Consider the following 21,630-nt stretch of genomic DNA (forward strand, 5'->3'; position numbering starts at 1 on the left):
CATACCCTTATTGTGTTCAGTCCACTTACTCTAAAGCCTTTCAAATTTTCTGGTAGATCAATATAGGAACAATGAAGATGAATGTAAAGATTTACGTACCACTCCATTATTGTAAACAACAATCTGTCAGTATGAAAAGGGCAATAATTAGGTGTAATGTAAGACTCCATTCTCCTTTATGTTTTTTATTATTGCTAAAGTAACATAAAGGGTAGTCAAGTCCATTTGTATATTAGTAGAATGATTCTTAATGGTTCAGTCAGTGATAAGTCTAACACAGACAGGTAACCATGACAACCAGGTCATGCTTTCTTTTAGTTAAAACAAAACCTGATTTAGTTCTATATCTGAGATGAAAAGAGCAAAAACCCATGCATTCTCTCTTTCTAGTAAACCTTCAAATGGAAGCTTGCAGTGAATTGTTGTTTAATTTCAGGCATTAAAAATGCCTGAAACTTTATAACAGTAGGAGCTGCATAACTTAGAAAAAATCATAACGTATTTTAAAATGTATCCTTTCTCCTGTTTCAAGTCATTTTGCATGTGGATTAATGGAAATTCACATTTATTTTTTAATGTTTCAAGTGTTAAGACACATTACACAAGAAGTCATTGACTAGCAGGGAAAGTCTATACATTATCTTTTTTATGTACTATTACATGAAGAGGAAAGATATTTATTGGAATCAGACTGATACAGTGCATCAAAATCCAACTAAGGCTTAAAGAAAATTAACATGCTTTTCATTAAAACAGAAGATAGTAGCAAAAGACAAAATAACTAAAAAAAACCAGGTGGGAAACTGCAAAATCTCTGAAAAGTGTGATATTAACTGAGAGTGAGAAATACATAGAATTTTGCACATTGAACTTGAGAAAGGAAGGGGAAAGTACATCTTTAAACAAATTGGCAATTCATAATCAGGGGAGAGTTAAATTTATTGCCTTAATGCTTAGAAGGAGTACTAGGCTCAAATTACGAGAAGAGTACATCTAATCAATTTTTTTACAAAGCTGCATGAACTGAATGAAGCAAAGAGAATGACATGCTTTTTCTTCATTTGGCAGCAGCCCTTCACAAACAACTTTTGAGGTTTTTTTTCATAAAAGAAGCATTAAAACTGAAATTTCAATTTGCAGATATTTATTTCTTATTTCAGACATAACACTAGAAGAAAACATTTCACTTGAAAAAAACAGCAGGCTTAGAAACAAAAAGAGGATCCATCGAAGTGAATGGCAAAATATCGCGTTAATTCTACAAAGCCAGAATTTTTCTCAAATTCCTTAGTAAAAATGAAGAAAACCACTACTGCTTTGTATTTTTCCTCCAAAGAAAGCAAGACATTCTATGAAACGTAATGCCAGAATCATTCATTTGAAACCAACAATACAGTATTTTTGCACCATTTAGTTCAGTGAAAGCACTTTTTTCTTGAATTTTGAATTTTCCATGTTTTCTTCAGTACAAATTAGCCAGTTCATAGCTAAACTACAACAAAGATGAAATAGAATGCAACTATTATACTGCTCCTGCACTAAGATATTCTGAGTCACTTTAAAAACACATTTTATTGACCCTAGTAAATTCAGCTGAGTTACAAGAAGCAGTTTTTTGATCAAATGGTGAGTGGTGTCTGTGAACCAACTGATGCTGAAGGATGTCCTTAGGTTTCCTGCACCTTATTAATCTCCAAGGTCTTAGAGCAAACACTAGTGAATATAAGACATTAAAATCATAATAGAGAGAGGTGACTGAGATTCATCTTCTATAAATTTCACCTGGTGAAAACAATACTGCCTCTCAGAAAAAGGAAGGTGTCTCCCCACCCCTTTCTCTTTAGTTATTTAACATTGGTTACAAAAATACGTTACAAGCTATTTTGGAAACAGCTCTACAGCTAACCACCTACATGGAATAGCTGGAATATTATTGGCCTTCATTGGGAAAGTCTCCAAATATTTGGTCAAAACCTACATAGGATGGAGATGAGAGAGTAACCTCTGAGATCAGAACACTTCAAAGGGTTTTTTGTCTTTAAAACCCTGACTTCTTCTACCTGTCCCAATATACCTTTATACAGGGAAACAAAGTTATCACAGATTTAGATCTGTAAACTGCTCTAGTTACTTGTAGTTGTTATTTCCCAGTAAAGATGAAAGGCAATGCTAAATAAATGTGTATGTTTAAGACAGTGCATGCCTACAATGCAGTGTACAGCCTGTAAAGATACACTTTTATCAATATAGCTCCTATAACGGTGCAATTATGGCTCCATAGAGGTCAATATGTGCTGCTTCACAGATACTTGGCTGAAGAAGCCTGTCCAGGCTAGCTTGAGCATGTCTATGTAATTTGCAATTATAGTTGTGTATTACAGATGTGTAAACAAGAGGGCACAAGTGCTGAAGGAAGAGCTGGATATAATTTCTAGGCTTAACTTTGGAGAGCTCAGAAGGCAAATGCAGTGAGAAGGCACTTTCTCTAGGATCTTTTCAGGTATCTGAGGGAAGATAACACAGTATGTTGGATATGAACAGTTTCAGACAGCAGAGTTCACTTTTTTTTTTATTTCCAGCAGGTAGGATCTGTTTATTCTGTGAAATAGAGGCCAGTTAAGGTTCCAAGTATATTATGTATAGGACAGTTAAGATTCCATATATATTATGTATAGAACCTCTCTTCTAAGCTATTATTCATTATGGTAAAGTTTACATCTAATATATATATATATATATATCGTGCAATACAGATATACATAAATAACATCAGAAAACATTATACAACCCTATTGCTGTCATAAAAAGTCCATTATAAAGATAAATACATTGTATACATACATACATACAAAATGGTAGTAAAACTATAACAAATCTAACCACACAATATACTGGATATCAAGAAATCAGCACAAAGTAATGAATATTTGCTGAATAATGTTTGATGACCTATATTCTCAGCTCATTTACTTTGCAGATAAATGATTCATCCCATGTATTGCACCTTTGGAAGGCTGTCTTACTTGCGTATGCCAAGATAAACTAGGAAGGCTAATGAATTCAGAAGTATTTCTGAGTAAAGAAAATTTACATCCTGTGGCTTCAGGCAACGTATGTTTGGGGTAGAAGATACACTAGAAATAAAGAACCTAAATCTTGTAGAAAACAGTAAGGTTTAAATACCACAGATAACTGTTCTAAGATACGAATTTCCAAGATCATGACATAATTTGCTAGTAGCATTTTGCTATGCGAAGAGGTCTTAATAAAATACAGTTTATAGCTGTGCACTTGCAATGTATGCTAAGAAATCCCAGTGTAAAGGGTAACATAACAAAGTGACTAGAACAACAGAAAGGTTACATGGAACAACAGAAAGGTTACATGATCTTCCACTTTTACATTCCTCTTCCAGTGACATGAAGTTGCTAAGTAATGTAGACACTTCAAAGTGTGCTTCATGTGAATATTTGTTACTGCTACCTGTGATATGTACAGCTGTGGGAAAGGCATTAGTAGCAGAAGACAAAATAAGCTCAGGTAATAAAATGTGGTTGTAGTTCATGTTTGTCTTTGAATCTCTAACCCTAATAGTGGTGAAAGTGTTATAATTAAACACTTACTTCTGCTTCATAATGTAGCTTCTGATAAAGAAGTAGGTCATCAGATTTATTTGAAGTTTGGATTTATGCATTGGATTTTTACTTCATTGTTGGATGAATCAACAATCTGTTATGTAATAACCCTTTGAAATCTCTGAAAGATAGAGATGGGAACTTATTAGATACTTGCCATTCTAAAGGTATTAGAAATCAAAGGATACTTAAAAGAAATTTTAATCACACAGTAATTAAGAATAGTTAGCATTAGTGACAATCAAACCTCATAAGTATTGTTCTTTGAGCTTTGATTAGGATGCAGCACCTGACTGGGTGTCTCATGAGATATGACTTGCTTTCCATGATGTTTCCAGCCTTTCTAGATTTTGAAGGGGACAGGCATACTTCATGTTAGCTAAACAACTGTCTTATTAACTGTTTCACAACTCTGTTCAGAGCTGTTATTGTAACCGCTCTCATTCTCACCAGAAGTGCAAAGGCAGATAAAATAATTATGCATATAACAGGTAATAGATTCTTCTTCAACTCAACCACATCCTCCGATGAGAATACTGCAGAGCCATCTTACACATCTTCTATACATTGCTATTCAACTGCACAGCAAGGGAGTACATACTTTACCATAAAAATTTCACAAAGTGTTTCAGCTCTTAGAAGACGCTTTGCTTACCACTGTGAAACAATCTACACCAAAAAATGGTATTATTCTATTAAAAGTAATACACAGATTTAGCCAAAGGCAGCATGACTATGCCAAGGCTTCCTAACATCCTACTGTCTCTGCAGCTTCCCACAGAAGGAACCATGCAGACTACTTAACACAGCACTGCCTCCTACCCTTCTAACGACAAAAAGTAGAAATCTCCAGGCATTAACACAGCAATTCTGACAACAGCCAGTGGCTGGTGTAAGCAGAAAAGTCTCACAGCTTTTTCATTTTGTATGTAGACCCAGCTGCAGAGTCGTAGACTCCTTCCTCTGTCAACGTTCAGCTGCTCTTGCTTCTTCCTTTTCTTGAAGTTAATGATCTAAATGAGATAACTTGTTTCTTCACGTCATAACACTGCACCCTTGACTGTCACCTACTTCCAGGAAGCATAAGGTTGCAGAAATTTTTTGGGTTTTTTTATTTCTTATTCAGACTTCAAGCCAAATTATGTTCAGTCCACCACTTGTGAGTTATTGTTAAATCCCAGAGACAAGCTAAGGCCAAGCATTCCTTGAGCGTCCAGCCCTGTATTTGGCAGTTGCCAACTTTCCTTAGGGTCTCAACAGCTCTTTTATTTTCTTGAATTAAGAATGTTGTGCTATATTTTTCAGCAGCCAGGAGATTGATATACACATTTCCTCACTGGGAATAAAATCTATATATCATGACGTAATTGATCTAGCAATTTTGTACTTTTCTCATGTCTTGCTCTTGTTTAACTGATCCTTTCCAGTTGTTCATATTTGCTTCTTTAAGTCTGATTAATACCCCTTCACAATCAAATTCTTTATAACATTATATAATATATATTTTAACCCCAAATTTATATATGCTCTCATCCTGTTACTTTTACTGTCTTTTCTTCATCTTAGAATCCAAGTGCTAAAGGGCAGTGTTTCTGTCTTCCTTTACATGCCTGCAGTATAAATAATGCATCAAATAATTAATCATGGTGCCTTTAGGGAAAACCAGTGTCTGAGAAACACACTGTTAGGAAAGCATTTCAGAAAACATAGGAATATATTGGACTTTATTCCAGTCAAGAAGGAAATTTAGTATATAACTCCAGAGGTGAACTGAAAATAGTTCACTTTCCCTACATCAGAGAACAGAGTTTGGCTAAAGATTAAAGCACAGAATGAATGGAAATACTGATGCAAATTACAACTACAGGTGAGATTCACTGCATCTATGGAAAGGATTAATCTTCTGGCTCCATGTGAAAAGTTGGATAGGTCAAATACATCTCCTGCTGGGAAAGTTGCTGCAAAACCCTAACTGAGCAGCAATCCATCTCTGTGGACTGAAGTGCTCTGTAAATGAAGGGCCCATGTGGAAGCAGATAGATAAGATGCCAGCAATTATCATACAGGAACAGGTAACTAAGTCCTTATGCCTTGCAGAAACAACATGACCTGTTACAAACTCCAGATAGTTTCCTCTGTCCATCTCTCTACTGCTCATCACGATGCCTTCCCACACCTGAGCCTATTTCTCAATGCCTTTGATATAATTTGTATTCGCAGCTTCCCTCATGCTGTTTATAAACAGTGCTCAGCCACAGGTAAATTCCATCCTAAGACTATTCCTTGTTTACCCCTCTCTAATGTCCTTCTTTCTTTGACACTCATGAATTGTCTAAATCATAATACAACAGTGTTCTTCCATAGAATAGCATTATTGTACGATAACAGCATTACAATGAGGTAACCAATTATGTAGGAAATATGATTTCAATGATTTTGATGGGAAAGGAAAGAAGAAAAGTTGTTCTCTTTCACTTTAAAAGTGAGGGATTTTTCTTTCTCTCCCCCTCCTCTGGGTGGAGGAATGCTATTTAAACCAATATGTGCTTCTTAAGCCTTGTTTTTGTCTATTTTTCATTAGTTTGTATCTGAAGTAAGGTAATTTGGTGTGTTACCCTGTCATAGATTTACAGTATCAACCTTTGTCCTTTGATTTTGCATTCAGGAGGATAGTTTCCTTTTTGTTCAGCTGAATCTTTCTTTGGACAGCAATCAATAAATCAGAAAATTGTTAACATAACCCCAAGATCTTAGAATGTGCAGAACACCTATTCTAACATTTTAGAAATAAGTTTGGACTTTTTCTTAACACTTGAAATTCCTACTCTTTCTGCAGTTATTTAGTTGTAGGTTTCTACAGAAATTAGGATAAGCGTCTTTCTTCATATTCATTTTGGCAGAACTGGTTAGCATGTGATATCTGCCCAGATTTTGCTTTGTCAGTGGTCTTGGTATCTGTGCTTTGTCAGAACTGTTTAATTCACAGTTATGAAGGGAACAGCCTAGATTTAATTCTTTTTTTTTTTGCATTTGCCAAAAGAGCTGGAAGGCAGAGTTATTACTACATGTGAGGACTCTGCTTTCAGATCCTATTTCAACTAATAATTTCAGACCCAGACATCACATAGCTATCTAAAAAGGAAATTAATTGAAAAAAAAAAAAACAAACCAAAACCAAAAAGCCAGCATTTACTCAAGTATTCCTTTGTGTAACACTCATATACAGTTTGAATTCATACTCTTAATTTTCTCTTGAATTTTGTCCTAACAGGCAACTAAAATTGCCCTCATCAGAAAGCACAAACAAGTCCAGTTGTCACCTTTCTCTTCTCTCCACTGTCTGAGCTAACTTACCCCTCTTTTTTTTTCCTGTTACAATCTACATTTTCAAATGCTACTGCTAAAGGTTATTTAATTATCTTGCTGCTTCTTTACTTTAAGGAAAGTGAACCACTGCAGACAGCAGTGTGATGTAACAGTACCCAGTAGCTGAACAGGTCCTGCAGGCTCCACGTGACTAATTTGTCTTGCTTGTCTCTGACAGCTCTCTGTAGTCTGTGTTGGCATACCCTGTCTCAAAGAGAAAAAAGAAAACAACAACATTTTGGACTTCATAAAAGGGCCTCTTCTACTAATAAGCTTACTCAATGGAATTGGTCATGGCACCATTGAAATACCAAAGCCTAAGATAAAGGAAGAATTTATTCCAGTTAGCCTTTCTCTCTTGGTAGACCTGGAAGGCAGAAAAATCTATGACTTACCTAAATGCAGAGATTGATCCAAGTTCGAGGCATACCAAGATCCTACAAATACTGCTTAATAGAAAATTCAACTCTTTCCCATCCTCTATATTTCAAGTTTTTCATTACACTTGCCCTGTATTTCCCTTATGTTTCATCCTTATTTCATGGACTAGATTTAAAATAGAAATTCGAATTATTACTTCGTGTTTCAAAGTATGCCAGGAAAAGGTCTGCTCTGTGAAACAACCTAAATTTCTCATGTTCTGCACTTACCTCAGCAGATGTGGCAGTAGGCTATCCTTCCTTTTCCAATCATATTAGTTGAGCATTTTACTTTTTTTTTTTGAGCACGTTACATTTCCTTTTGGCTAAGAATTTATAGTTTTAATGCTATTTCCAGGCTCCTTCTTTTAAGAGACCATAACTGACATAGTTCTGCTAATGAGGAAGAGTGACTGTACGAAACTCACTGACATGTTTCTCATCTGCCTAGTTACTGATGACTGAGAATCAAAACAGGTTTGTCTTACTGCAAATCACATAACATTGAAGGATCATTTCTAACAGTGTTGTTTGAAGAAAAATTAAGGACTTTTTCTGTATAAAACTCTTATTTAACTGAATTTCGTTTAATTTTTGGACTTGCTGGACTTTGATCATTTACTTATTGATCCTTAGGGAAAATTTCTCTAACGTAAGATGTGAAAGGAAGCTAAAAATGTCTCTTTAACCCAAAATTATGCTTTGCTTTAGACACACACATGAAATTTCCTTTTTCTTTTCTTCCTGCTTCATTGGTCTGGTCTGAGAAACACTATTCTCAACTGAGCAAAATAGGTTCTGAGAATTTCTCCGTTATGTCAAGTGAACTCCTTAATCACCTACCTACTCAATACTCTTCAACAGTTTCTTTCAAGAATATTTTTGAAATGTTTCACTTTTCCTGCAGATACAGAATTCTTTGAGGAATGGAATTGTTGTGGTTCAGCTGCGCTCTAAAGCTTCAGAAATTTTGGAAATTCAAGGGCATTTCAAACAACTTCTTAGATAAACATGTTGAAGTTACATTCAGCCAAGCATTGAGTGTTTTCTTGTTTTGCTCTCAGAGCTCCACATACTGCATATACTTTTAGATCTGGAGCACAGTTTTGTATTACTGGTAACACACAGGCTTGCTGCCATCTCCTTTCCAGAGCTAGAGATTTCTTCTGATATCCATACACAAGGATTTTTGTCCCTTTAGGTGACTTCTCATGCAGGGACAAATGCTAAGCCAACAAATACCTGGAGTGCTCATTATACTAAATGCTGTCAGATATCTCAGCTATTTAGAGAACTCTTACCTCTCCTTTAAAAAGTGAGATTGTTCTTCTCTGACATATTTCATCTGCAGGATTCTCTGTCACTGATTGTTTTATAATCCCTTTATATCTTGATATATAGGGAAGCATCTAGAAGCATGATTTTGAATTTGTTTTATTCTGTTCATGTGGAAAATTACAGTGCTGTATTATCTGAGGATATATGATATTTTACTTTTTAGGTATGATAGTACTAATAATAAGAAAAAAAAAAGAATGCTAGAGAAATGGAACTGGAAGTTTTACATGAATGGTGCAGTATGAAGCATCCTGTCTTGGGCTGCCTTTTCCTGATGTCTTGATGCATTAAGAAAGTCTCATCCTGAGTTAACAGACTTCTTTTAAAATCTTTTGTTCTAAAATGTAAATTTGTTTCAAAGTAATTTTATGAAGGAGAGAATTATTTCTAGATTTCCTGGAAGTCAGGCTTCAGGAGGTATCCAAGAGCTTTCCTCCTCTAGCTAGAACAGTATGGAAAGCTCTTTAGAAAACAAACCCAAATATGTCATCTGCACTAAAGAGATGAAGTGCCAAGGTTTCAAGATTGATAGCTGAGTGTCATCGCAATGTGTTTCAGTCATTTCAGTGGAGGAAGTTGTTTACATCCATAGATTCAAGTCTTGTAGAAAAGTTGTTTTTTACTCTTTCGTTCTCGTCAGTTAAAACATAATGGCATATGCTGATGCACAAGGTAAAGAGATTCTTGCATTCTTGCATAATTTCTATTAGTGCATCTCACTGAAATTTAATATAAAAATATTTTAACTCATATTTACCATTTTGCACACAACCTGAAATTCATCTCTGTCCAAAAGTATTTGCAGAAATTTTTAATAATGTCTTATACCACCTAGATGCAATTAATCTCTTATATTCAATCCTGTGCTGTGAAAAAAGCTGAGTAATCAATTATTTGTAATTAAGTCATTAGATCTTACATATATTCTATATGAGATGTCATTATTTTGTTAAGGATGTTATGATCCTTCTTGAATGATAGGTGAAGAATTAAAATATGACAGCATCATGTTTCTCTTGCTGAATTTTAAGAACTGTTGAAACGTCGAACATTTAAATCCTAATGAAGAAAGTACCCATGTTTGGGACAGTTTATCAGAACAAATTTAATTTAGGCATACGTTTAAACTGTGTTCTGAAGAGAAATATTTTTAAACACATTTTCCTGAATGGGCTCAATTCTTTATAATGTATCACTCTGTATCTGTAAGCTTTTGTATTCATAGAAACATACTAAAATGACACTCAATTTTAGCCATTCTCGAGCTACAAGGACTCCTTGAGCCAGGCAGTGCTATTAGATGAGATAGTGCTCATACAAATATGGATATTCTGCTGCTAAAGGCAGCATGTTTTTTAAAATAGGCAGAACATCTCTGTGCTTCAGAGACATTTCAGTAATTTTGCTTGGAAGGACACCAAGTTCAGGTAGACTTGTTATTTCTAGCCATGCCAACTACACAGATCCACTGATCCTTTGGTTGCAGGAGGGTTATCAGAGTGGCTTAGTCCTGTGGGAACCCCAGGTCCAGATCCAGGCTACTTCTGTGCTCAACCTAATAAGCCCTGCTGCTGTAGTACTCATGTGCAGAGCAAGGAGTCCCACTGAGGTTTCAGAGCAGCCATGCTGAGTCTAGCAAGGAAAGTGATGAGCCAGAGTTAACAAGCTCATCTGACCCTGAACTAACTCGTTACGGAGAACCAGAAAGTTTCTGCAGTGACCTCCATACCTTTACCATTTGGGGTCGGGAGTATTTTAGCTCACTGAATAATGAAGAGCGAAATACATGCATGAGGGCTTGATTCTCTATCGTATTTTTCTTTTAATACTCAGTCTTATTTTGGATTTCTTTATAGAAATCTTAATGCCTGAAATTACCTTTTTCAGTCATTACTTATTTTTTTTCTTTCGCTCCATCTTTTTTTTTTCACCTGAGAAGCAATTTCTTTTTTTTTGTTCGTTTGTTTTGTTTTGTTTTGTTTTGTTTTGTTTTGTTTTGTTTTGTTATAGTCTAGCAAGTTCCAATAGTGCTAGGGAGCCCAGTGCAACAAACATGAAAGCCTTACATTTCCCATTTAAAAGTGGTAGTCTAAATTAAAAATGTGGATTCATTGCTTGCTTTGTTTTATGTCTATTAGTTTTATTTGAGTTAAATGAATTTCCTGCCACTGGTCCCAAGCTGGCATTTTCAGGATAGCATGAAATTGGTTTCAAAGTTCTGAGTTTAAACTTTCAGTTGTAAATATGATGCCATAATGTAATATCATCTCCTCTGCTAATGACCTAATCTGATTTGGATCAAAAGGTTTTAGAAAATGGCTCTGATTGATTAACCACTTCCACACTATATCAGCATATATACACTGCTGCTCTAAGAGGTAGTTTCATAGGTGCTAGGACAGGTCTTGATCACCAGCTGACACAGAATAACAGAGCAAAGAGACTGCAAGTAAAGGGAAATAGAAGTTTTATGGAAGGAAAGAAAATAAGAGAAGAGAGTAATGGCTTCTGTCTCTTCAAATTATTGGTAGCATGGGTTTGCTGCAGCTAAGCTTTTGCAGCTCTCACAACACATCAGCCTTACCTCAGCAGCTATAAGCGTCAGCTTACCCCAGCATCACCTCACATCAGACTTTATCTTCCTGTACCATAAAGGATTTCCCCTTAGACTTTTTAGTCTTTACAAAATCTCCTACCAGGTTTTGGTTTCAGAATCTAGAAGCTTCATAGAAGATTTAGTACAGATTTGTACCAATTCAATTTCTTACCTTCTTATGGCAACCTACGAAAATCTTATTTTCATTCTTTCCCTCTCCCTCAGAGAAACTGGAAACGAGATATAAACATACATAAGAAGAATAAATACTGCAGCTCCCTGCCCTCTTCATTATTCTTCTTTCCCAGTTTTGGATCAGATTTTAAAATGTATTTTTAGTGACATGCCAGAGCTTCAGAAGGTTTATTTTTAGCATTATGGATCAGATGATTTATCTTACCTTCTTCAATATGTTTACATTTTTGATACTGGATTGATATTGGTATACACATGTGTAGGAACATTTTTAAAGCTGATTTACCTGTTATGTAAATGACAATGTTGAAAATTCTATTACTGGGTCTGAAAAACACTACTACCATGAGCCTCCCAAAGAATAAGTGTCCATAGAAAGTTTTCAAAAGCTAACTTAAAATCACCACACCATAAGTACTAGTAAAATTGCTCTCAAAGAGTTAGAAAGATTTCAAGGCTTTTGCATCACAGCTATAACTTCAGTCTTTGACCTATATATATGAAGAAAACACTTTTGTCCTTTGGTACAAGGACATATATTCTTCCTATAACTGGTAAATGCTGGACATATGCCTGGGCATCCATACCAATTTGTAGATCAAAGCATAGCTCAAACTAACTATAAATAACATTATGAGAAAGTCTCAGAACTTGTGAGCCCAAGTTTGAGATGTTCAATTCAGTAATCATGGTCTACATGTTAATGTATGCTAAGACTGAATTAAAAAAAAAAAGACAAAACCAAATCTTTTCCTTTTCTGTTAAAGGGAATGTCACAAGGGAATGAGAAACTTTTAATTGAGTTTTGAAATACTGTCTTTGATTCTTTTAATACTGTAGCCAATAGGTCACTGTCTGATTAAGCCTCTTTAACAACTTCCTGTCCAGGGACTGGAAATTAGTATGTGAAATAAGATTTAAAAAAATAGAAGGCATTTTATAGCAATGATTCTTTAGACAAAAAAAGAGTGCAAAGAATTACAAGAAATTGTGTAGCCCAAGATGGATTTTTTAGAATATGTTAGGTCAAATATGGTATGAATTGTTTTATTATGATAGATGTTTTGAAATACTTACAAAGATGAAAATGTAATTTTTCTCTAACATAGCTCTTCTTTTCTCATGTTACTTCTTTTCATTCACTGCCCTCACCCACTGCATACCAGAGGCATCTGCCACCTTAACCTCTGCCAACAGCTCTTGTTCTGACATAGTGCCTGGGGAAGACAGGGATGTGGGCGAACCAGGGCTAGATGAGAGAGACATCAATATCTGCTGGGAGGACAGCTTTGAAACACAGGCTTTGTTTGAAAGCTGCTTTCCCCTGAGGGAGAATAGGATGTAGGATCTCTTTACATAATTGGCTTCTCCCTTCAATGCGGCAGTGGGTGCAGATAAATGTGAAAATTACATTTCCTCTCTGGTACTTAGAGGGTGGATATTTTCTCCTTTGTCTTCTTCTTTTTTAAAAGCTGTTTCATCCTAAGAGTCACCACTTTTCTCTGAACTGTTTAATTACAATAGAATTTCTGAGGGTGTTCAACAAGTAGTTTATCTCTGCTCCCATTGAAGTCAACAATGAAATTACTGTGGACATTTATGAGAATAACGATAAGCCACTGTTTAGTGATTTTGAAAAATCCTGTTCTGTTACCATCCCAAGAAACTCCAAGCTCCTGTGAATAAGGGATATAAGGAATACAAGTATTAAACTTGGTAGTCTGTTCTCTCTTTCCATTCACATTTGTATAGGCCAACACTGGGAAAAATGCATATATTTCTTCCCATATAGCATTACAACAATTAAGTTTAAGTATAATAATAATAATTTTTCTAAGTCTAATATGAAGTTGGCTTTCCCTGCAAAAGAAAAAAAAAAAAAAAGAGAGAGATCAGTTAGGATGAGAAAGTCAGAATTAGGCCCAGCAAGAGAATGAAAAGAACACAAGAATGGTTTTCAGGCATGGTTATATTCATATGGATAACGTGACACTAGCAGAAAATAATTTCGTCTACATCAATAAGCGACTATTTTGGAAACTAAAGGCAGCCCATTAAGTAACTCTTCTTTGTGAGCATAAATATTATCCTAGGTTGTCATAATAGAGTACTAGGGGTAAGTATGAAAGACCTATTAAATCACACAGTTCATTTCAGTGCTAATCCAGTATTCTTACACTGTAATAACCAAACTGCAATTACACTATTTGAAAAGTTTTACAAGGCAGTTTGGAAATTGAATCTGTTTTGATAGTTTAGAACTGGATTAAAAATCATACTTTGTCAAAATACAGTCTATGGGAAAAAAAAAAAAAAACAAAATCCAAAACCCTCTGCATAATCAGAATCTTTCTTCCAATATTTTTTTTTCTTCCAGTAGCTGTTTCTGTTCACACACGCACACAAAAAATTTATATATTTCAGATGGAGGTGAAAACTGTTTCAGAACAATGAAATATTTATGTTTTTTTCCTCTTGACGTTACCATGGATATTTAGCGCAACTGAATGTAATTATGAGTCAGCAAATAGAAACCAAAGTTTTCAGAAGAGTGAATACATAGCTGACTAATTTGCCCAGAGGTGAGTTTTAGTAAATGTAAACATTATACAATGTATTTTTCTTTGATACACGAACATACAAATTTCCAGGCAACATTGAATGGCACAGGGAATATGGGCAAAATCAAGAAATAGCTATACTGGTGTGAAGGAGTAATTCCAGTACTTCGGTAAAAGTAAAAGTAAGTGTAAAAGATTTTAATATGAAATATTTTAGCCTTTCCATCTCTTGTAACCCTATTAGATCTTCGATAGATAAATTCATCTGTATTAATACTGGTTATTTCTTTTCAAGTTTAGATGTGTACATGAGCAAAGAAATGAAAAAGAAAGATAAGAAGATATCACTCATGCTCAGGTTAGCACATATACTTGCAGCATTTGAGGTATTTATTTTAATACCTACCCCACCCCCTCCAGCCTGCCCTGTCAAGCAAATTTAGGACTAAATTCTGGTTTTATGTGCAAGTCTGAGGAATCTGTGCGGCCTCCCTCAGCAGCAGAAAGTGCTGTATGATTGAGATATTTGTTGGATTCAGGATAAGTTGCAGAATAAAAAAAATTAAAATGTTTATAACAAAAATTAAAGCCAAGAGAGGATACTTAACAAAATGATTAAAAGAGAAAACAAAAGGGAGAATTAGCTCATAATAACAGGAGAATACATCAGATATTCACAGTAAGATAGATTTCCTTTACAATAGTGGAGGATGAAATCTCAGTGACAGAGCTTTTCATCTGAGTTGTCTTGTGGTTTTCAACACTTTTCTTTCTGTCTTCAGGGACCTATAAGAACATCAGTGGAGGCTCAGACCCCCATAAAGTGAATTCTAGTCTAGGTATTCAGAGATAACAAACCTGCTCTTTTTAGTGATCTCCTGTACATATTTCAGAGCTCCACAGGCACATTCCTCACTCCCAGAAGTCCTGACACTTCAGGTTTTTCATTAGTTTGCACCCAGCTCAAGATGAAAATGAATTTAAATAATTTAAAGCTCTTCCTTAATACTAAAAAAAATTCTATCATATTTTTCTTTGTACATTTTGACAACAGTGATCTTACCAATTACAGGTACATACATATATGTGTACACAAATATATATAATTAATGAAAGAGTTATGTGGTTGTAATTCATTACCAAGTGAAAGAAAATCCAAGCAACAGCTGAATAGGAGAATGAATGTTAAAATGGCTTTTTTGTCAAATAAATTGAGAAAAAACAGACGCAGAAGAATGGAAAGAAGAGAGACTGGGAAGTGTCAAAAGTCAAAAAAGACAGAAGAAAAAATCATCAGATTTCTTCTTTATGTCAATCTACCTTTCTAACTATTCTCAGCCAATGACCAATTTACCTGTTATATCGGGGAAGGAATAATTCTTTGCAGCAGTGCGTAGCCTGAGGACTGCTGGGCTGGAGCAGCTCTGTGGAAAAGGCCATGGGGGTGCTGGTGAGTCAGCAGCACGTGAACAGCAGAGACGGCCACCAGCCGCATGGGCTGTATTAGTGGGGGCATGGCCAGTATATTGAAGGAAGGGATTATTTCCCTCTATGCCGCACTTGGTAGACCGCATCTAGAGTATTGCAACCAGTTTTGTGCCCTACTGTACGTGCGGTGCATGATGAGAGAACAAGAGGCAATGACCAAAAGCTGAACAAGACAGGATTAGACTGGAAATAAGGAAAAACTTTTCCACTGTGAGGACAGAGTAACAGTGGATCAGTTTGCCCAAAGACAATGTGCAATTCCCACCCCTGCAGGTGTTTGAGACCTGACTCAATAAAGTCTTGAGCAACCTGATCTGATCCCACCACTTGAGCAGGCAGTCAGACCATACAATCTCTTGAGTTCATTCACAACATGGGTTATCCTATGATCCTGCACGAACTGCTGTTGCTCAAAGCCTTCAGATTTAATCAGTAACATATGCCATTTAAAATCAATTAATAAGCCATGATCTGAACTATCAGCTCAAATTGGTATTCAATATTGAAGCAAAATTTGGTGCTTTATTAAATATCCAGTCAAAGGAAGACTGCACTGTTCTGTTAGGTCAATAACTTCAGTGGATCAATAAACCTCACTGGGTCAAATTCATGTCTAAAGTTATTCTATTGATTTTGGAGATTTACCACTAGAAATATTATATCAAGTATCTTCTCTCAGTATTCACTGGTTCATAGGGAGTGCACGAAACTCCATAAGTGAAAAAGAGAATAAATTGCTTGTAGAAGAGTTTCTTCCATATCCCAGGCAGTTGGTGCTGGGTATGAGACCTAAAATATGTGTCTGTATAGCCAACATATGCTTTCATTTCACATAACTAACTGTGGAAGTATCCCTAGTTTTCATGAATCTCTAATCCTTTCATAGTTGTACTAAAGTCTTGTATAAGATTTTTGAAGAAATTAATGATAAAATTTGCAAGAATAAGCATGGAATTATTTTCAATGACCAATGAACAGCACAAGTAGATATTACAGTTCAATTTATAATTTAGGCTGTGCTTTTTAGTTAAAGTATTGTATTAAATGGGAAAATAACTACATAAATCACCATATCAGTTGTAAAACATGAACCTGGTACAAAATTGATTTATGTTTGCATTTAAGATATAGCAATATTTCCTCTGTCATAAATTTATTGAATCCACAGATCCCAATGGTGGATATCACCTCTGTGTAGAAAATATGAGCAAAACTGTTAAAAATAGGTTTCCTTGGACTTATATTCAGTGTAGGGTTGTGAAGTACTCTGCACAAGACTGGAATAATTTTTCTTCACTCATGACTCAAAATATTAAAAATTGCGGATTATTGTCTGACTCTGTCACAGCCATCCTCTGTTTTGGACTAATTCTTGTTACTCTCTTGGTTTTTAGAACGCAGAGAGACAGAGGTAGATTTATACATCTGATTTGATATGGATCAGTTCAACATGTATTCACAGAGCTCTTCTTTCAGTCTCAACATTTTCCAAAAACCTTCAGAGGTGCATTCTGCATCTGTGAGATTATGAGTTTAAGGAAGTTGACTGAAAATGGTGTGCTTATATCTGTTTCTTCCAAAGCCAAGAAGAAGAAAAGAGTCTTGGCAGGTAGAATAACTTGTGGTTGAACATTTTCTCCAATGAAATAATTTACCTTCAAAAGTGCCTGCAATTCAGCAGGAGTTGCAGTGCAATATGTTTTTCACATCTTATAATACCTTCTTTTGAGAATCTTTTTGTTTCTAGTTTTGTATGATTTATTAAATGTTAAGGAAAGTTGTGTGATGACTGACTTGAATCTCTTCAGGGAGTCCATGAAGAATATAGCCAGTGCTTCTGTATTGTTCTGGTGGAACAATAAAAAAAATCTTCCTTTCCTAAACATTCAGATTTCTACATAGATTAAGAACATTATCTGAATTTAAGAAATTAAATAGCTTAAGTACCTCATAATCTTTTATTCATGGAATAAATGTAGTTGTATCTCGTCTTGTTTACCATCCATGGTTCAGTTACCCTAAATCCAGTTCCAACACACTGAAATGACTTGAATTCACAAGGCTTTCCTAAAATTTCTTAGCCAGTATGACCATCCTGATGATGACAAGACCTTTTTTATCTATGATGTCCAGTAGTTATTTTGAATCATTACAATTCTGGAGAAGAATCATATGATGGCATGAGAAAAGTCATGTAATGAATATCTGTGTCAGTGGCTTCTAGACACAGTGCAAGAAAAAGAATACTAATGTTTGACAAAACAAGAACATCAAAAGGAGTGTGTCATGCAGCCCACCAAACAATTAAATAGGAAAAATGTTCAGTGGGTGGGTAGACGTAACAGAGCATGGCAATGAGGACACACCAAGAAGTGTTTTCTACACCTCTCCTTCCCTCCTAACTGTTTATGAAGGCAAATCCTCAATACTCCAGAGAAAATTGATGATCTTTGTTAAAAACTCATGGGATCAAACAACCTTTGATGTCTTCAGGCTCATCACTTCAAATTTAATGGGCAATATCTTGCAGTATAGTTATTTCTGTCTTTCAGTGCAATAAACAGTTTATCATGAAAGTGTAAGACCACCAATAATTATACAGAATGAGATGAAGTATTACTAAAAGGACCGGACCTCCAGAGTTGAAATCACAATATGAAATGCTGCCACTATAACATGCGACATTTTGTTAAATCTCAAGGTGGTACTCAGCAGTGATAATACTGCACAGTTCACTGCTCACCTGTCACATTAATAAAGCACAATAAAAAAGATGGTACTATTCCATGTCATCTATGCTTTTGCACACCTCTTCCCTGGAAAAGTACAATTTAATTACTTTTCTTAAGACTGCTACGTTTACTTGTTTTAAAATTCAGTTACCACTAAAGGGAATATTTTATGCCAAATGCTCTTATACTGTAATAATGAAGAGCTTATACCAACTCTCTGTGTAAAGCCATAAAGATATACATTATGGATAATCAGGTATTTGAATGCAAATTTAATATTCTAGAAAGTAGAGCTCTACTAATATTCAAATGTAAATATTACTTTGAAAGAAAAAACTTACGCTGGTTTTGTTATGAAGTATGATTGATCTGAGGTTTTTTCTGACAAAATTAATTGCATTACTCCAGTCTTTATAAAATAAATCATAATAAAATAACTCAAAACGGAAGACAAGGAGACTGCAGATATATTGTTAGTCTGGTTATTTCCACTAAAATACTCTCTGGAAAATTCAACTCAAGGCTAATTCTTCTTATCTTTTCCAAAGCTTGCCTATGTTATCATGTATTGTAGTTAATCTGAATATAAAAGATAGTAACTGCTACATGAAGCTTTTTTTTGTTCTTTTAGGATTACAGTTAACAGCATTCAGCCAAATTCTCTCAGCTTTGAACAAATGTGCTAAACGGAGGAGAGATGTTTTCCCCCAAATGTAGGCACCTACACAGGAGGCAGCTGTAATTTGTATGGCTGTGTGCCCAGAGTCCAAGCAGGAGGTGGGAGGACAGGCACTCTTAACTGCAGCTCTCCTCAATCCTATAGCCATTTTTCTTGTTCTGGAGGAAGCATGTTGTGGTTATAACTATGCAGTCATTTGCATGCATATAAAGTTAGAAGGCAATATTTGTTGGTTTTGTTTGCCCTTGATGGATGTGCATGATAGTGTTCCAGTTGAGCACCTACACTTCAGACTGCATCTGAGCCTGAAACTGCAGATTTGTGATCCTGATAAACTACATAAACACTTATAACAATGGCACTGCAGTACCTAAAATTAATTGTTTGACCTTAGCTACCTCTGGAGGAGCCAGAGTGAAGTTTTTAGGCTAAAAAATGTTGACTTTAAATGTTAGTTCATGTGACTAGTAATTTGGGCATCCCCTAGTAGTCATCTACTAAGGATAAGAGCCTGGCTTGGGTTTTCAAACAAGGGTTTCTAAAGAATCGATATCTAGATTTTTCTTTCAATGAAAGTCCTCAAACTGAGCAGAAACTGGATTCTCAGAATATTTCATGCATTTCTATTACTTAATCTCAAGATAAAAGCTGAGTTCTTGAGTTCTGAAGGTGAAAACCAGGGTTGCTTTCTTCTAGCTCAGTGCCTTTATATTCCACAACACAAAGTTCTTTCCCCACAAATCCAAACTTGAAGGCATAAGACAGCTTCACAAAGAAGTAGAAAGTCTCATACTCAGTTTCATCTACAACCGTCTTAGGCTGCTCTCACCACAAGCTGCAGTAGTAGGTATGAAATCTTCCCAGCATGAATAGAGAATGTAGATTGTTTCTCCTACCCTGAGGGACGGCTGAGGAGAAGGGGATTCGTATGAGCACAAAACTACGATGTGAACAGCAGACAGAACTTTCTGCTGCTTCTAAAATCTGCCTGACTTGTCCTGGAAGCAGTGTTGTTACTGATGTGCAGTGGTTGATGTGTAGGGATTACTGTGTGTTCTCAAAAGAGGCAGCAGCTCAGGATCCTCCGATATCCCTCTGACTCAGGACTGTATCACAGCAGAAGTTCAACAGGGTAAAAAGGTTTAGCTCCTGAAACAGTGAGTGCTGCATAAACACCCAAATTTAGGTGCTTGGGTACTGCAAAAGTAGATATCAAAATGAAATTGATAAATAGGTATTAAAAGTGCATTTCTGTGACTCTGTTCTAAGTTCATTTCCTGTACCCAAGCTGATCCTCTAGGTCTGGCCCTAAATTTTTCATGCTTTTGCCACGATAGCAACACTGTTTCATCGCAGTTTCAACACAGCCTTCATGGAAGGCTGTAGCATTTTAAGTATGGTAGTCATATATCAAAAAGCCAATTTTTAACAAGAGTTCCAGTAAATGTCACTTGAGCTGCTTTTTCTTCATGTATTCTGAATACAAAACAATTGGGAACTGTGAAGAATTTGCTAACACTGTTGAATTTTTAATGATAATCACTGTAGCAAGCATCGGTTTCACATTTCTTTTTTTTCTTTTAGGAAACCGTCATTGTAAGAAAAACTGAAGATGACAGTAAGTAACAAGAATATACTATTTTAAAGCCACATAGCACTTGAAATACCAGTTATGTCACGCCGTGGTGATTTAGATTAAAATGCAAAAAAAATAGAATAACTTTTTAGACTTTTTATGTTCGTTCAGAACTTTCCACATAATCTTTTGTCTATGTATATAGCTTGAATAATCAGAACTTTTTTAAAGTTAGGTTTTCGTGTTCAACTGTATCTAAGGCAGTGGATTACAAAATAATAATATGTTTCATAAGTCATTTTAAAGGAAGAATCTATGGTTTTGTTCCCTATAAATGTTTTTTTCTTAAAAAAAAATGCAATAATTTTAATTCAAAAAACGTGTTCTTAATAGTGTTCTTAATTATGTTTTTCAGGTTTTCTGTTGGTTTGACAGTAAAAAAATGTAATGTCTCTGCCCTATTCTTGCCTAAAATAAAAGTTAAGAAGTAGATTTATTTTGGCATTGGTGTTTTACAAATAAAACAAAATAGATTTTTAGGTTGTTGAAGAGGAAATATAATAGGAAGTGTCTGAAATGTAAAGTGACCTTCACTAGATAAATTACAACTGTATTTATTCTTTCCTATGAGTCTGATTTTGTGATGCTTTTCCAATGCACTTCAAAAATAAATTCCAAATCTGTTCACTCTTCAGAAGTGTCTTCATTTTTTATGTATTAGCTTTTCACATGTTTCCTTTCCTGGTATTCCTCTCATATTCAAGAACCCTGGTTTTTGATGGCCAGGCTTGCCAAATTCCATACTAATCAGCATGTATTGTAGCTGACTTCAAATTAATCATTATCTTTCATCTCAGTTTCTATTTATAATTCAACTATTCTTCTGAATTCAAAATTATATATTTTAAATATATTAAGCATTCTTACTCTATAGGTCCATTAAAACTCGCTAGTACTGTTCTGATTAAATGCCATGCTCAGCAAGGCTGTTATGCACCAACTCACATAGATAAATACTTTTCAAAGGGTCTTAGAACATAGGGGA

General features: G+C 35.3%; 1 long non-coding RNA gene across 2 annotated transcripts in view; it reads left to right on the top strand.

The window, feature by feature from the left end:
* The window catches only part of LOC148051406 (uncharacterized), a 291,091-nt gene extending 269,951 nt beyond the window's left edge, over nucleotides 1–21,140 (top strand). The window contains exons 5-6 of one of the 2 annotated variants that reach the window (XR_015699859.1): nucleotides 20,594–20,627; nucleotides 21,001–21,140. This is a non-coding gene — a long non-coding RNA (uncharacterized LOC148051406). Of the gene's footprint in view, nucleotides 1–14,405; nucleotides 14,444–20,593; nucleotides 20,628–21,000 lie in introns of those variants that run through there. The other variant, XR_015699861.1, reaches the window with a different exon arrangement.
* The last annotated feature ends 490 nt before the right edge of the window (nucleotides 21,141–21,630 follow it).

The sequence above is a fragment of the Nipponia nippon genome, unplaced genomic scaffold, assembly GCF_047370975.1.
Source record: "Nipponia nippon isolate SJK-2023a ecotype South Korea unplaced genomic scaffold, ASM4737097v1 scaffold_6, whole genome shotgun sequence".
NCBI classification, from domain to species: domain Eukaryota; kingdom Metazoa; phylum Chordata; class Aves; order Pelecaniformes; family Threskiornithidae; genus Nipponia; species Nipponia nippon.